This window comes from Macrobrachium nipponense, chromosome 29, assembly GCF_015104395.2.
Source record: "Macrobrachium nipponense isolate FS-2020 chromosome 29, ASM1510439v2, whole genome shotgun sequence".
Taxonomy (NCBI): Eukaryota; Metazoa; Arthropoda; class Malacostraca; order Decapoda; family Palaemonidae; genus Macrobrachium; species Macrobrachium nipponense.
The window spans coordinates 26,787,937-26,804,798 of record NC_061092.1 but is presented as its reverse complement, the minus strand read 5'-3'; the positions used below and the strand labels follow the sequence as shown (position 1 = coordinate 26,804,798).

The window sequence follows — 16,862 nt, the reverse complement described above, 5'->3', positions numbered from 1 at the left end:
TTAGTATTAGGAGGTCTATATATTACTAGTTCATCAATTTTTCAGATTCAAATTCTACCGCTATTAGTTCACATTCTGAGTTACTATATTTCTCATATATTTTTCCTTGTTTTTTGTCTTTCCCATATATTGCGGTTCCCCCTTGATTCCTATTTTTTCTATCTGATCTATAAGTTTGGAACCCTTTTATTTGATCATCATTCCCAGTCTCTTGGGAATACCAGGTTTCACTTATATTCATTATATCTATTTCTTTTCATTTTGGGTTAGTCTTCAAGTACTCTATTTTTCTTTTTGAGTTACTCGTAACTAAACCCTGCGCATTCATCACTATGATGGTTTGCGTGTTTTCTTTTTCTCCTTCATTTAATACTGGTAGTAATAAGGATTTTCCCATGTCTCTTTCCTGTTCTGGTGGTATGTTGTTCTTTTTTTCATTTCCAGAAATTCTGACATTAAAAAATCCAACTTTTCCATAATATTTGATCTTCCTTCATTCATATAATTATTCATTTTGTGTCTGAATCTGCAATTTTCTCCGTTTCTGCAATATCCTCTTGCATAATAAATACAGTTATTATCTCTTGAGTAGAATTTCGGAGCTGATGCTTTGAAATTTTTTGCTGACACCTCTGCATATCTCATTGGTGGTTTGCTTTTCTCTTTTACCTGATATTCTTGATTTCTCTCTTTATTTGTTTCTTTCTTATTTTGGATTTTATTACTTGGTTGGTTATTTATTTGATTGTGATTCATGGCTACAGGGTGCATATATTTGCATTTTTTGTCGAACTTACATCCTTTTCCTTCTTTTAGGTTTTTACATATTTTTGGATGCAGATCTCTGCAATCATCCCCATATCCATCTAAGTATGCACATTTACCATATATTTCATAGTTTTGACATATCTTAGGATGTTTGTAGTAACATCTTTCTCCAAATCTGCAATTCCCTCTTTTCAAAAGGTTGCAGATTTTGTCTTTCTTGTCTATTTTTTCCTCTTTCCCGTCATGTATACATCTGGGTAGAGCCTCTTCGGGATTTGCTTTTCTGTTGTCATATCGTAATTTATTTCTTCGTAGGTATGCTGCTTTATTGCCTCATATGTAGTATCAATGAGTATCTCTGCATCCATACTTTTATCTTGTTCTTTGTTTTCCTTATTTTTTTCTGTCATTTCATTTTTGTTTACTTCTCTTCCGTTTTCCTCTTCTTCTTTTCTTCTTCTTCTTCCTCTTCCTCTTCTTCTTCATCCTCAACTATTTGTACATTCAATCTTGATTTAATAACATTGTCTATCCATGATAGACATGTTGAACAAAAAAATCTTGTATCTTTTTCTAAATCTTGTTTATTACCTCAGCACACTTGTGGATGGGTCGGAATGTTGCATGCAGCACATTTTCTGATTAGGTTTTGTGGATTGACTATGCTATACCATAGGGGGAGGGAGGTGGAGGAGGCGTAGGGTGGAGGGGAAAGATGGTAAATTCTCCATGAATTTAATTCGTCATATATAGATATATTATATTAAACATATATATATATAATATATCTATATATATAACTGATCTCTTTTTGTATTTCCCATTACCTTCAGTTATTTCTCTCTGATGAACACATTCTTTGGAAGCTTGAATTTCAAGTCACTGGCCCTTGTGGTGGGCTTGTTCCATATGATTATGTTCATCTTCTGAATACTACTACTACTACTACTACTACCACCACTACGACTGCTACTACTACTACTACTACTACTACTACTACTACTACTAATAATAATAATAATAATAATAGTATATTCAGTGCAATTGATAAATGTTATGATTTTTTATATATTCTGTAATATCTCTGGCAAGAATACCTGCGATAATGATTCAGGCTGTGATTAAATTGCTCCTGGAAAGGTCAAAGATAAATAGAACTGGAATGGTTTTGAGAGAGAGAGAGAGAGAGAGAGAGAGAGAGAGAGAGAGAGAGAGAGAGAGAGGTTTATATCATTTCTCTCTTTTTACTTCTAGAAGCTTATCTGAAATCCTGTTCGAATCCACAAGAATTTTATCAATGCTTCAGCTTTTCATTTTATACCAGAGATTGTTTCACCCTTACCTGTCCCTGCTATCTCTTGGACCTGTATGTGCTTACCTGGTGCTTACCTGGGCCACCTGCCTCTTTGTTCGCACCTGTAGCTATTTGTGAATACCAACAGCTTATACAACCTTTACCTTAACAGGCTCTTGGCTAACACTAGCCATTATTATTACCTCTGCCAACACCTGTTGTCTGTCCTTTCAGTCTGTTTTTCTCTCCAGGGGCTTCAGTAATTTGCTTCAACACTTAGTTTCAGCTCTAAAACTTCAGGACTTAGTTTCAGCCTTTGGCTTCAGCGCTTAGTATCAGCACTTAGTTTTTAACACAGCTTCAGCACTTAGTTTCAGCTCTAAAACTTCAGGACTTAGCTTCAGCACTTAGCTTCACCTCTTAGTTTCAGCCTTTAGCTTCAGCGCTTAGTTTCAGCACTTAGTTTTTAACACAGCTTCAGGACTTAGTTTCAGCTCTAAAATTTCAGGACTTAGCTTCAGCACTTAGCTTCACCTCTTAGTTTCAGCCTTTAGCTTCAACGCTTAGTTTCAGCACTTAGTTTTTAACACTGTTTCAGAGCCTAGCTTTAGCACTTATTTTCAACTCTGTGCTTCAGCATTGAGCTTCAGGACTTAGTTTCAGCAATAAGCTTTAGCACTTAGGTTTAACACTTAAATCCAGAACTCAGCTTCAGCACTGAGTTTCAGTACTTTTCGTAGTTAGCTTCAGCACTTACATTCAACACTTTGTTTCAGCATTTAGCTTCAGCACTTAGTTTCAGCAGTCCGTTTCAACACTTAGCTTCAGTGCTAAAGCATCAGCACTTAGTTTTAGCACTGAGCTTCAGCAGTCAATTTCAGCACTTAGTTTCAGCATTAAGTTGCTTCAGCACTCAACTTCAGCGTACTAACATTTGTCCTTTATTTCTACTGGACTTCCAACTATCTTGTTGTTTGCAGACTTTGGTAAAAAGGAACCTTACATCTATCTATCTATATATCTTTCTATCTCGTCTCATTAATGACAGATTCGAAATCGATCCCACGGGAGAGGGTAAAGACAAATTAAATCTGACCGGTTTAAAACAAAATTATACGTTTGTTTCTACGTCAATATAATAAGGAAAAAGGACATCCCTCATTATCTGTCTATCAGAAATATTTATGCAGATCAGGTTATACTCTCCCTCCTTGAGAAACACACTAGCTAGTTACACCTTTGGCATTTCTCAGTTCATGCAATGAGGTAATACCCTCCATCAGAGCAGGTATACTACTCTTGGGAGAGACACTAGCTAGTTACACCTCTGGGCATTTCCCAGTTCATGCAGTCCAGGTTTTATACATCGTCAGAGCAGGTGTACCCTCCTTGAGAAACACACTAGCTAGTTACACCTTTGGCATTTCTCAGTTCATGCAATGAGGTAATACCCTCCATCAGAGCAGGTATACTACTCTTGGGAGAGACACTAGCTAGTTACACCTCTGGGCATTTCCCAGTTCATGCAGTCCAGGTTTTATACATCGTCAGAGCAGGTATACCCTCCTTGAGAGGCACACAAGCTTATTACACCTCTTGGCATTTCCCTGTCCTTGCAGTCCAGGTTATACACCTTCAGAGCAGGTATACCCTCCTTGAGAAACAAGGTTGTTACACCTCTGGGCATTTCCCAGTTCATGCAGTCCAGGTTATACACCTTCAGAGTAGGTAAACTCTCCTTGAGAAACACAAGGTAGTTACACCTCTGGGCATTTCCCTGTTCATGCAGTGCAGGTTATACTCTCCCTTAGGGCAGTTATACTCTTGAGAGAGACACTAGATAGTTACACCTTTGGGCATTTCCCAGTTCATGCAGTCCAGGCTGTACTCTCCCTCAGAGCAGGTGTAGCTACCCGTCTTGAGAAACACACCAGCTAGTTACGCTAAGTACAGGGGCAAAGAAGGCCGCCATTAATTTTAATGTTGCAGGGGCATTGTCGGCCATTATCCTCTGTATCTGTTGCAAAGATCTGAAGGCGGACGAATATTGGGTTTCATCACGCGAAGGTTGCAGAGTTCAGAGCCGAGAGACGCAGGCGGGTTCTTGGGTTAAGCCGTTAAGGTATTTTTGTGACTGTAGTTGACCGATATCCATTCTCTCTCTCTCTCTCTCTCTCTCTCTCTCTCTCTCTCTCTCTCTCTCTCTCTGTGTGTGTGTGTGTGTGTGTGTGTTTCTGACTAAAAATGGAAAATTGAGAATGCGTCTAAGTAACTTTGGTCATATTTACTAAAATCAACAGAAGGGATCTCATGAAGAATGGAAGACTTCGTTGATTATATATATATATATATATATATATATATATATATAATATATATATATATATATAGAGAAGAGAGAGAGAGAGAGAGAGAGAGAGAGAGAGAGAGAGAGAGAATAAAAAAACCCAAGCTTTATGAAATATACGTTCATATACAAACATAGAAGTTATCTGTAGTACTAACTGTAACTTGACCATTCTTCAGGCCATAGGCATTCTTATATCTATGTATCTGTATACCTGAATATGTGTACATGGTACACATGGTACATGGTGCAGACAGACTCTGCAAGGCCCAGACACGATCGTTTTCAGAAAAGGCCACGTGTATGAGAAGCGCTTATAATAGGCCTATCCACCGACTAGTTAGACTTTTAATGTCTCCGTAGCGATACTACCCCGAGGGTTCTCTCGTAATGGTTCGGCAAGCGATGGACCTCGATGACGTTCAAACGAAAGGAAGAAGAAGAAGAAGAAGAAGAAGAAGAGAGAGATTTGTAAGGTTCACTTCAACATTAGACTTACATCAGGCGAGGAGAGTTTTTCAGAATGAGCGCTGATTTTACAAGACTGACGTTGAAACGAAACTAAGAAAGAGGTGGAGAACAGAGAAATTTATAAGGTTTTCTTCAACGGGGTATAGACTTATAACAGCCGTGGAGAGTCTGTTAGAATGATGTTGAGACGAAATGATGAAGAAAAAGAAGAAAGAGAGGTCGATAAGTAGAGAAATTTGTAAGACTCGCTTCAACAGTATAGACTTACTATACTCGTATCAGGCTAGGAGAGTTTGTCAGAATGAGCGCTGATTTGACAACTGTTTCGTAGAAATATCTTGACATTCTCTCTTTGTGGGACCCTGCGTTTTCATTTTTCGTTCATCGTGACTTTGTTGTTTATAAATGTATCTTTATGAAATGTGGGATGAGAGATGAATAGATGTTTCAGGTTTCTAATGTGTTATATTTTTTTGGGGATTGATTTATGCTCGTATAATAGATTTTACTCTTGTAATAGATGGCCTGTATAGTTTTGTACCAAATCGAGCAGATAATTTTAAACATATGCGTCTAAACATGTGGATATTATGATACGCGTAAGTCATAATTACTGATGTAAAGTGCATGCATGCACACGTGTTCTCTCATGAAATGCGCGCGCACGTTCTCATGCATGCGTGCGCATAGCACATCCGTCCCATCGTGAACTTGAGCCTAAATCATCAACTTGAATCATCATTACCTCTGATAATGCTACAGAAATACCTGTGTCCAGACGGGTTACCGTTACCACAAGGCCTAAAGGTATAATAATGTGCGGTTGGTAAATTTCTGCACACATCGCTTAGGCCTACCCAAGAATGCGCCAAAGCCTCATTTGTGGGCATGGCCGTAAATTGCTCCGCTACTACCTTTCCCGTGCCCAAGATTTTAGGCGGAGTCGACTTCAAAGGAACTGTAGAAAAGAGAAAAAAAAATCACATTTATACGTAGGAGAGAGAGAGAGAGAGAGAGAGAGAGAGAGAGAGAGAGAGAGAGAGAGAGAGAGAGAGAGAGAGAGAGGACATCTTTGCCATCTTTGGACGGGAGCCACTAATGTCAAGATTATTATAATTGATCATAAAAATAATAATAATAATAATAATAATAATTATTATTATTATTATTATTATTTGGGTAAATACAGTCATTGTTGACTTCAGTACTCGTGTCTTTAAATCCGTAATTATATTCCCATTGTTAATATATATATATATATATATATATATATAGATATATATATGTGTGTGTGTGTGTGTGTGTGTGTGTTTGGTTTGTGTGTGTGTGTGTGGTAGAGAGAGAGAGAGAGAGAGAGAGAGAGAGAGAGCCCGGCCGAGAGACGAGAGAGAGAGAGAATAAGGAAGGATTATTCACTAGCAGCGTAGGTTTACTTGTTGACTTCACCTCGACGAGAGGCCTATAGCAAAGGGCGTTTATTTTTTTTTATTGCCACCGATGACGTTGCTTCATTCTTTCTTAGACTTTCTGAACCACGCAGACGTAATTAAGCCTCGTAGGTTCTTAATATAACTTGAGAAAGCGGGTTTATGTATGTAAGTCTTGTTTTTCTGTTTATGAAAAAATGTTTAAGCAGTGTAAATATGATTTCCGTGCACTGATATTGTGTGCTGGTCAAATTCTTGGCCTCTGTTATAATAATAATAATAATAATAATAATAATAATAATAATAATAATACTTAGGAAGCAGACCCTCTCTCAAGCATACTTTATTAAAAGTAATGGCTACTTCAGCAGCATTACACTTGTAGAGATTCTTCTCTATTTTCCGAATAGCGGCTTTTTCCGTGCTACTTAGACAGGCTAGTAGAGCGCCTATAGAGGTCATGATCAAATACAGTCTAAATTGGTGTATATATTTGAATTTTACAGATAAACTATGATACCATAGTTATCAAGGTCATTAACGATATATATATATGTGTCTCTCTCTCTCTCTCTCTCTCTCTCTTTCTCTTTCTTGAAGCAAGCGAGCTTTCGTCTGGAGCTGCCAGACATCATCGGGCTGGGAAGCTGAGGGTGACTGATCTTGAAGCGGTGTCCGTCCACTCGTTTATATTTGGAGTCGACAGCAGGGGGTCTGCCCCATGCTGATCTACTATTGGCTGGTGGCGGTAGGTCTTCGTTTTCATTGGTGGCTTGAACCGGGTCTCAAGCCACTTTCCACGCGTTGATGGTTGCGATGCTGTAAGTCCTGCAGCCGCGGTTACGTCGATGGGCGTTTCGCTACGCTGCGGGACGTCACGGCTAACTTGATTATGGTTGGCTGCAGGAGTATCTCGTTCGGGGGCGTTGTCTTCCGTGGGGTTGTCGTGCTCGGTGGTGTCATTGTTGGTGGCAGGTCTTCTCATACTCGTAGGGAGGAGAAATTCTTCCTGCGTCGTATTTAGAATAGGTTTCACTTGCTGGATGAGAAGCGCCTCCAGCAGGCGTAACCGACGGGCATCAGGGGCCTTCCCGATGATCTTCGACGACATCTTTGTTCAAGTCGACGCCGAGAATGAGGTAGAAGCCCTCCGTCAGGCATTTCAGCAGTGCAGCGTGCTGAATTACACGGTTGAATACAGCACCGACGATCGGCTCCCCTTCCTCGACGTCCTTGTGAGTAAGACGGAAGACGGCCTCCGTACTTCCGTCTACACAAAGAAAACCAACCTAGGACTTTGCCTCAATGGTGACAGCGAGTGCCCCGCCAGATTCAAAAGCACGACCGTCAGGGCCTTCGTCAGGAGAGCCCTCTCCCACTGCTCGACCTGGCAGGACACTCATCAGGAACTCGACCGCGCCTCCCAAGTACTCGTAAATAACGGGTATTCAAATAAATCAATAAGCAGAGAAGTCCGTACAGACCCTGGAGAAATGGTACGGTAGTGAGAGCCCGCAACCCGCCCCCAGGATAATATCAAGCTGTATTATAAAGCCTTCATGAGTTCTCATTACCAGTGAAGAAGAGGACTCAGTTAAGAAAAATTATTTCTGAAAATGTATCCCCGACCGACGACACCAAAAATATCGACCTAATTATCTACTACCAGAATCGGAGGACGCGCGACCTTATTATGAAAAATAACCCCTCTCCACAGGTACGAGACCCCCTGAAGCAGACGCATGTGGTGTACCATATACATGCCCAGTCCGCGGTTGCAGCGGCGCTACGTTGGTATGACTACCATGCGCCTGTCGAAGAGACTCTCCTGCTACGCCCAAGAGGGGCTATCAAGAATCACGCACGCACCAAACATCAAGAGGCCATCTCCCGGGATGTGATCATCCAAAACACGAAGATCATCGGGAAGGCCCCTGATGCCCGTCGGTTACGCTGCTGGAGGACGAATTCTCATCCAGCAAGTGAAACCTATTCTAAATACGACGCAGGAAGAACTTTCTCCATCCCTACGAGTATGAGAAGACCTGCCACCAACAATGACACCACCGAGCACGACACCCCACGGAAGACAACGCCCCCGAACGAGATACTCCTGCAGCCAACCATAATCAAGTTAGCCGTGACGTCCCGCAGCGTAGCGAAACGCCCATCGACGTAACCGCGCCGCTAAGGAGGTCTAGGCGGCTGCAGGACTTACAGCATCGCAACCATCAACGCGTGGAAACTTGGCTTGAGACCCGGTTCAAGCCACCAATGAAAAACGAAGATCTACCGCCACCAGCAATAGTAGATCAGCATGGGGCAGACCCCCTGCTGTCGACTCCCAAATATAAACGAGGACGGACACCGCTTCAAGATCAGTCCACCCTCAGCTTCCCAGCCCGAGGCATGTCTAGCAGCTCCAGACCGAAAGCTCGCTTGCTTCAAGAAAGAGAAAGGAGAGAGCGAGAGAGAGAGATGAGAGACCGGAGAGAGAAGATGGAGAGAGAGATATATATATATCGTTAATGACCTTGATAACTATGGTATCATAGTTTATCTGTAAAATTCAAATATATACACCAATTTAGACTGTATTTGATCATGACCTCTATAGGCGCTCTACTAGCCTGTCTAAGTAGCACGGAAAAAGCCGCTATTCGGAAAATAGAGAAGAATCTCTACAAGTGTAATGCTGCTGAAGTAGCCATTACTTTTAATAAAATAATAATAATAATAATAGAGGAACCAATCCACGCCTATGTATGGGTACAAATATATTTTTTAAGAATAAATCTAAACAGAGAGCTCTCGGGAATCTAGTCAGTTCTTGTCAATCTTAGACCCATACTTAATTGTAGATTTGTTTCTCCATTTCAAGACTCTTGCGACAGTGATATATCGTTGATATACAGACAAAGACACCAGTCAGCATTTTTAAAAGTAATATTTATTAGTAATCAACCTCCTGTTCGGATTTCATGATGTGAAAAGTAATTGTTCGGATTCCTGTTAAGAGACTTTTTTCTGATTACGGCAAGAAGCATTGCAATTGATATCTTCAGTTAGGAACGTCGTTTTTTTGTAGTCTGGTCTGTATTGCTACAGGTATTTATAGAATAACTATTTTAAGATCACTATTTATAGAATGACTGTTTTTTAATAGGAAATGGCAATTGTTAAAGAATTTGATTTGCACGATGAGCTTAATTTTTTGAGCGTTCATTTTCAATTTTTTTTGTTTTTTGTTTTTTACGTTTCATGTTATGAGCGTTATGGATAAGATGTATGCTATTGTGATTGCTATATTAATACGAAAACTACCTTATAATTGTTATTTTAAGATTGAAATCTCGTATAGAAAACTGTCATATTTCTGCTGCAGAAATTGATGATGTACAAACACACTGGTCACAGTGTCTGGTCTCTCGGTCTGATACTCCTTCAGACGCCGTTGCCAGTTGGTATGCATATAAGAGATTAAGAGATGGGCGGCGGAGGGGGAGGGTGGAGGAGTCTTTTGCTACCCTCCCCTACCTCTTCCTCCTCCACCTCCCCCTCCACCTCCTCCTCGGAAGGACTGTTATAGGCCTACGACGACGACGGCACACACATGTCTCCTCGTCGTATAGCTCCGGCGGGGCATAGGGGAGGCGGAGCAGCTAGGCCGAGTACCTTCGGTCATGAGAGGCGATAATTAGGATGAAGTTGCTTTGGCGTCGCATCGGAGTTTGGGCCTTGTCGGCGCGCCCACCACCTACCCCCTTCCATCTTCTTTAGGGGTATGATAATGGGACAATCTAAAAGAGTGAGTGAGTCTCTCAGCCCATAGTACCATCATCATCATCATGAAGCCTCCACGTAAGAGAGAAGGAGACGTTTAGAGGTCATATGCGTGCCTAGGCGCAAGGACTCCTTTTTTTTTTGGCTAACAGCAGGATTATGGTGGAAGGGCACTGGTGCCCACAACACCAACCCACACCCCAGAACCCCTTCATCCCCCTACTTCTGCTACAACCCCTCCACGCTTGTAAAATGCCTTGCTCTTTGGAGCTTTCAGTTTGGAAGGCTTAGCAAACATATGTTTAAAGCCTTTCCTTTTTGGTGGGATGATTTACGTTTTAGTGGCCTTTGGTCTATTATTTAATGTTTCTTTAAACTGTTTGATTTAAATCCTACAAATATCAACAGACAGTTACGGTAATTTTAATATACTTATAGCACATGGCGCTTGTAAGGTTTTCACCTAAGCCGGTTTGTGTCAGTGACCCTCGTAGTTGTAAAGCCAGGTAACTCAGTAACTCAGTCTATTGAATATTGGTAAATACTGTAGATTCATCTAATGGACCAGTGATTTCATCCAGCAAAAAGTTTATTATTTTCAGATAAATTGCGCAAAAAGTTGCCTATGGAGGTGGTGGGGGGGGGGGGGGGGGGGGGATTTGACCAAAGGTAGGCTCAGTGACTGACGACAGGTAACTGGAGTATGGGTGAGATAGGCATATAAGTTTTGGGGAGAATTACATAGTGGCTGTTTAAGTACTCTGAGATTGTCTGTGTCACAGTGTCTGTTCAATTTAAGGAATTTTTTTCAGTATTAAGTTGTTTCCTGGATAGAGTTTTGTTCTAGATAAAGTATGGTTTTACAAATAATTTATCATAGTCATCATATCTCTCTCTCTCTCTCTCTCTCTCTCTCTCTCTCTCTCTCTCTCTCTCTTTCATCATATATATATATATATATATATACACAAAAGCACACATATACATTTCTCTCAAATATTATCTTTCCTCTGACAGGTAATGATTTTTCACCGGATAATTCTAATAATTTTTCTTATATATATATATATACTATATATAATATATATATATATATATATATATATATATATATATATATATGTTTACATGTATATTGTGTATGTTTCCAAACCATTTGTTTCTCATCGTATTATGAAGAGACCGAGCAGAGCAATGGAAATACAGAGGAAGGTAGTAAATGTTAGGAACCTCCAAAATCTGAAAGTCAATAATCGTACAAATTTGTTCCAACCGATTCACTCTCGAGTTCACGATTACCGCTGGTATTCCGACTGTTCATTTGTAAAATATCATTTGTAAAAAGACCTGGTTTATCTGCGAGCTAATAAAATAAAAACTCTCTAAAACCAGAGTCTGTTTGGGTTAAATCTTCCCCAACACAAAGATTCGAAGACTGGATAAAAGTAGGCGTCTTAGGCCTAATTTTTGCGATTTGATATGCGCCGTTGCTGCAGAGGCAAATACTCCTGTACGAGGATGGGTTAAGAGAGAGAGAGAGAGAGAGAGAGAGAGAGAGAGAGAGAGAGAGAGATTGTATTTCGTGGTGTGTGTAGGCCTACTCCATTTCTGAGCCCGATTTAGCTCATTTGAATATGGGCTGTGTAATTTGAGCCCAAAGGTTGTTATGACGGTGAAAGTTGTTTTATGATTTTTTTCTCTATTTTCCTTTCTTTCCTTTCTTTTCTAACTCTAATGTGCGGGTGGCGACTTTCACTGGTTTTCCCCATAATCTTTTTAAAAGGACGGTTAGGGTTTTGGTGTACTCTGTGTAAACGGGTGTAAATGTAGTACATTTTATTTTTAGGTATGCAGGCGGAGGGAAACTCATATGAAATTGTATGTGTGTATATATACATACATACATACATACATACTAACTGTACAAATATTAATGCATTTACGTAGGTTTATATTCACTTATACAATTTTTGCATTGTATAGTTCATCAAGTGAGAAACATTATTTTGAACATTTCACACTAAAAAGATTATATCTGTTTGTCTTTGTTGATTTTGTCATATAGATTTTGTTACCAAAATGTAAAACGAATTGAAAGTAATATAAGTAAGTACATGTATAGTAAGTAATTCTACTTATTTAATTAAGGTTCTTGTACTCATAATCCCTGAAGTGTTCTAAGCATAAACTTGAATTCTCTCTCTCTCTCTCTCTCTCTCTCTCTCTCTCTCTCTCTCTCTCTCTCTCTTTATATATATATATATATTATATAATATATATATATATATAGAGAGAGAGAGAGAGGAGAGAGAGAGAGAGAGAGAGAGAGAGAATTCAAGTTTATGCTTAGAACACTTCAGGGATTATGAGTACAAGAACCTTAATTAAATAAGTAGAATTACTTACTATACATGTACTTACTTATATTACTTTCTATTCGTTTTACATTTTGGTAACAAAATCTATATGACAAAATCAGCAAAGACAAACAGATATAATCTTTTTAGTGTGAAATGTTCAAAATAATGTGTCTCACTTGGTGAACTATACAATGCAAAAATTGTATATGTGAATATAACCCTACGTAAATGCATTAATATTTGTACACGCAGTATGTATGTATGTATGTATATATTTGATATACACAAATATATATTATTATACACTTATGTGTTTATATGTATGTTTTCATGATTGTATATACACATGTGCGTGAGTTCCTTTCATGTCTATGAAATTCTCTCTCTCTCTCTCTCTCTTCTCTCTCTCTCTCTCTCTCTCTCTCTCTCAAGTATTTCCCAGTCACATTGCAAGCCCTCTTTCTCATTCTGTGTCAAAACCCCTTCCCTTTGTGTCCAACTCATCAAGAGTTGTTGGGGGTGGGGGCAAGGGGTAGGGTGGTGGGAAAAGGGAATTTAGGGGGAAGGGGGAAGGGGGAAGGGGAAGGAGGGTGACCCTCAGGGGAAAGCGGCATTGTAGAAATTTCTTCAGCCGTAGATCTGAAAGCGGCCTTTTTATATTATCCGGCCTCCTACTCATTTTGAGGTGATGTCTGTCCCTTGTGTAAAGGTCTTTATTTTTATTTTGGTTTGTCTTTGAGGTAGAGAAGTTAGAGAGAATGATATAATTATGAATAATAATTGATTATTAGTTTTTATTATTATTAATTAATTATTATTATTATTTATTGCATCAAAATATGCTGCTTTATTGACGACTTGACAGATAGGGAGAGAAATATCTAGCCTGTCAGTAAGTTTTCTTCTGACCTCTCTCTCTCTCTCTCTCTCTCTCTCTCTCTCTCTCTCTCTCTGTAAGCCTTTAAAGTCCCCTGGACAAAGGAAACTTGGTAGCTTAGTTCCTGCATATAGAGGAGGGCATAGATGCTTCTTCCTCCCCACTACTCCCAACCCCCACCCCCTACCACCACCCCCACTCCCACTCCCACCCCCATTCCTTTGCCTTTTCCAGGAGAAAATGTCCCCCCCCCCCCCTGAGGGAACACAGGATAGGATGTTGGGTATTGGGGATGGATGGATGGGGAAGGATGAGCCCATCTAAGGGCTAGGTGTGGGAACGCTATCTATCTATCTATCTATCTATAGGTGATATATATATATATATATATATATATAGATATATATATATATATATTTTATATTGGTATAGTACATATTATTATATACATATAGATATATATAGTATATATATATATATATGACATATATATATATATATGTATATATATACATATAATATAGATATATATACATATATATATATATATATATATATATATATATATATATATATATATAAATGTGTGTGTGTAAGTGTTAGGTGCATTACAGTATGTAAAGTCGTTGCATATCAGAACAGCATTTCAAATGATAATGTCTATGTATATTTATTCATTTATGTTATATGTAAAATAAATTGACTTCCAATCTCAACAGCTACAATCTTTTTTTTATTCAGTATGCAGTCAGCATGCGCACTTCACTTCCATGGAGGAGAGTTAGCTCAGTGATCTTCATACATTCTTACTGTGGCTTCTTTAGAACTCCAAGTTTTGCTATCAGTCTTGTGTACATAACTTATGCCACCTTTTACTGACTCGTGACTCATCTCTGCTCTCATCCTATCTGTTGTATTGACTCCCAAATAGTTGTATGAATCTGTTATTTACATTCTGTCAACTCACACAATCAATATTCATTGATCATCTTTGTGGTTTCAGTTGACCCTATATTTTACTTTCTTGGTAATTTTATATTATGTTATTTTTTCGTATCTAAAATTATTTCTAAATAATATATTTCGTTCATAATTAGTGACTGACTCTTAGATGTTTGTAATTCTGATGTTAACCCATTTCGATATAAAGTGTGTTTTCAATATGACTACCTTTTACGAGTCATTTACTCTAGAGGAGAGAGAGAGAGAGAGAGAGAGAGAGAGAGAGAGAGAGAGAGAGAGAGATTTTCCAGCCAATATCCGTTGCCTGCGAGACTTTGATTTTCGATATTACCTGCGATTGTTTGAAATTTAAGACGCTCTTTCTGTGTAAACAAATAATTGTATGACCTTCTTCTTCATCTTCTAGTTTTGCATCGGAAGGTAATATATATATATATATATATATATATATATATATATATATTATATATACATACATACATACATATATATATATATATATATATATATATATATATATATATATATATATATATATATATTTATATATATATATATATATATATATATATATATATATATACACAAAGAGAGAGAGGAGAGAAGAGAGAGAGAGAGAGAGAGAGGAGAGAGAGAGAGAGAGAAGAGAGAGAGAGAGAGAGATCTTAGAGTACGTTGCATTCTTAAGATTTTACATTTATATGAGAGAGAGGTATTTGGCTTCTTGTTGCATCCTAAGATTTTATATTTACATGTGAGAGAGAGAGAGAGAGAGAGAGAGAGAGAGAGAGAGAGAGAGAGTTTGGTGGTTAGTGTGGGTGTACACGATCCTGGAAGAAGAGGTTAGGGGGAGTGGGAAGGGTGTGGGCATGTTGGTTGGTGGGGGGTGGGGGAGGAGGTGTAACCTCTGGTCAATAGCCAGTTTGGTCGCTCAGGTAGTTAATAAGATCCCGGGAAAATACGATAAAAAAGGGAATACTTTTCTCACTTACCCTTTTTTCCCTTTGGTTAATGAGACAAAGAGTGAGTTTGATTTTTGTAATGTCTTATTTTCTCGAAATATTTATTTTTTTTTTTCTCTCAGTTTGCAAAATATTTTAACTTAATATTTTCTCAGTTTACAAAATGTTCTTATTTTGTTTCTCTCGATTTACTTGCAAAATATTTTAACTTATTTTTCTCTTGATTTACAAAATGTTCTTGTTTTTTTTTCTCTCAATTTAATTGCAAAATATTTTAACTTATTTTTCTCTCTATTTACAAAATTTTCTTATTTTCTTTCTCGATTTACAAAATGGTCTTATTTTCCTCTGTCTTAAAAATAATCTTATTTTTATCTCATTCTTAAAAATATTCTCTTATTTTTCTCTCAATTCATAAAATATCCTGAATTTTTCTTCTCGGTTTACAAAATGTTTTAATTAGTATTCTGTGAATTCACTAAATAGTCTTCTTATTTTTTTACTCTATTAAAAAATATTCTGATTTTTGTTCTCTCATTTTACAAAATATTATTCTTATTTTCCTTTAGTTTAGAGAAAATCGAACTATTTTCCTCTCAATTCTCAAAATATTCTTATTTTTTTCTGAATTTACAAAGTATTCTGATTATGTTTGGTCTCAGTTTACAAAATATTCTTATTTTCTCTCAATTTACAAAATATTCGAATAAGTCTTTTCTCAATTCTCAGAATATTCTAATTATTTTTCTCCCAATTCACAAAATGTTTATTTTTTCTCCTAATTTATAAAATATTCTAAATATTTCCCGCTTAAATCACAAAGTATTCAATATGGTACTCAGTCTCTTTCATGTACCTGAACCTGCCTACACAAGCTTTTGCATAGGCCTTACCAGATTTCGCATTTTTGCAGGCCGGATCTCGCATTGCAAGAGGAACGCCTTTTGTGTGATGTCAACGGTGGGCGTCGGACGTCCCATCCGAAGGTATGTAACTTTAAAAAACTAATAGGAGGCCTAAGGAGGATGGGACTAGTCCTACTGCTACAGGAGCCTACTACAGGAGATAGCTCCGGAGCACCTCTGGGTTGAGGGTGTGTGGGACTAGGCCTAGTACCACTACAGGAGATCGCCCTCGGTTTAGGAGTGGGATTTGGGGGTGGGGGGGGGAATGGGAAGGGGCTGTTAGTATAGATTGAAGGGGACTGATCTCGTCCTATATCCCCCCTCCCCCACTTCTCCTAGGAGCCTATAGGTCCCTACTCACCCTCTTGCCATAGCACCACCATCCCGTCAGCCGATCGATGATTTTGTCTGCGTGTCCCTCTGTCCGTCCGTCTTAGTGTCCAAGCGAGAGAGAGAGAGAGAGAGAGAGAGAGAGAGAGAGAGAGAGAGAGTTTCTATTGCTGCTGCCGTTGCCTTTGGTCGCTGGCTGCTGCCTGGCTGGCTGGCGCCGGCTGCAGTAGCGGGTAGGCCTATAAAAGCCGAGAAGGAACCCGTTATATCAACCCCCTAGTCTCCACCCCCACCCCTACAAAGGCCCCCTTCCCCTTCCTCCCATCCCATCCCCCATTACCCTCCCCCCCTAAAAGTGGCTCCGTTGCAGCAACA

General features: G+C 38.8%; 1 protein-coding gene across 1 annotated transcript in view; it reads left to right on the top strand.

Moving 5' to 3' along the window:
* Window positions 1-16,862, top strand: part of LOC135206203 (serine/threonine-protein kinase fray2-like) — a 568,179-nt gene that overhangs the window by 96,740 nt on the left and 454,577 nt on the right. The window contains exon 3 of the mRNA XM_064237536.1: window positions 16,166-16,238. The gene's annotated coding sequence lies outside the window, so the exon portion shown is untranslated. The remainder of the gene's footprint in view (window positions 1-16,165; window positions 16,239-16,862) is intronic.